Source organism: Schistocerca cancellata, chromosome 3, assembly GCF_023864275.1.
Source record: "Schistocerca cancellata isolate TAMUIC-IGC-003103 chromosome 3, iqSchCanc2.1, whole genome shotgun sequence".
In the NCBI taxonomy this organism is placed as follows: Eukaryota; Metazoa; Arthropoda; class Insecta; order Orthoptera; family Acrididae; genus Schistocerca; species Schistocerca cancellata.
In genome coordinates, this window is record NC_064628.1 from 285,738,028 (window position 1) to 285,738,496 (window position 469).

Genomic DNA, 469 nt, shown 5'->3' on the forward strand with positions numbered 1-469 from the left:
GCCAACGGCCTTGCCACGTTGGTAACGCCGGTTCCCGCACGGTCACCGAAGTTAAGCAATGTTGGGCCCGGCTGGTACCTGAATAGATAACTGTCCGGGGGAAACCGGGTGTCGTTGGTTTTCAGGACACACAAGTCGCCGGAGTGGCGTCCAATTGAAAGACTTGCCCCAGGCCGTGGTGCCACACGACATTTATTTTGATTGTTTTTGCTAGCGAAAACAGGTATTGTGACAGCGTAGTTGAAATGCCTAGCTCCTTGAAGAGGTGTCTATATGACGTCCGTCGGTGAATACCACATATCATCTTACTGCTCGCTTTTGTGCAATCAATACATTTTTTTTAGTGATGAGCTGCCCCACAAAATTATTCCGTACGACATTATTGAGTGGAAGTATCCAAAATATGCCAGAAAGTTCATATGTTTGCGTCCAAGATTACGAATTACATGAGCAAAAGCAACTGAACTTA

General features: G+C 46.5%; 1 pseudogene; it reads left to right on the forward strand.

Annotated features, from left to right (window-relative positions):
• LOC126177749 (5S ribosomal RNA) lies at positions 1-120 on the forward strand (annotated as a pseudogene).
• The last annotated feature ends 349 nt before the right edge of the window (positions 121-469 follow it).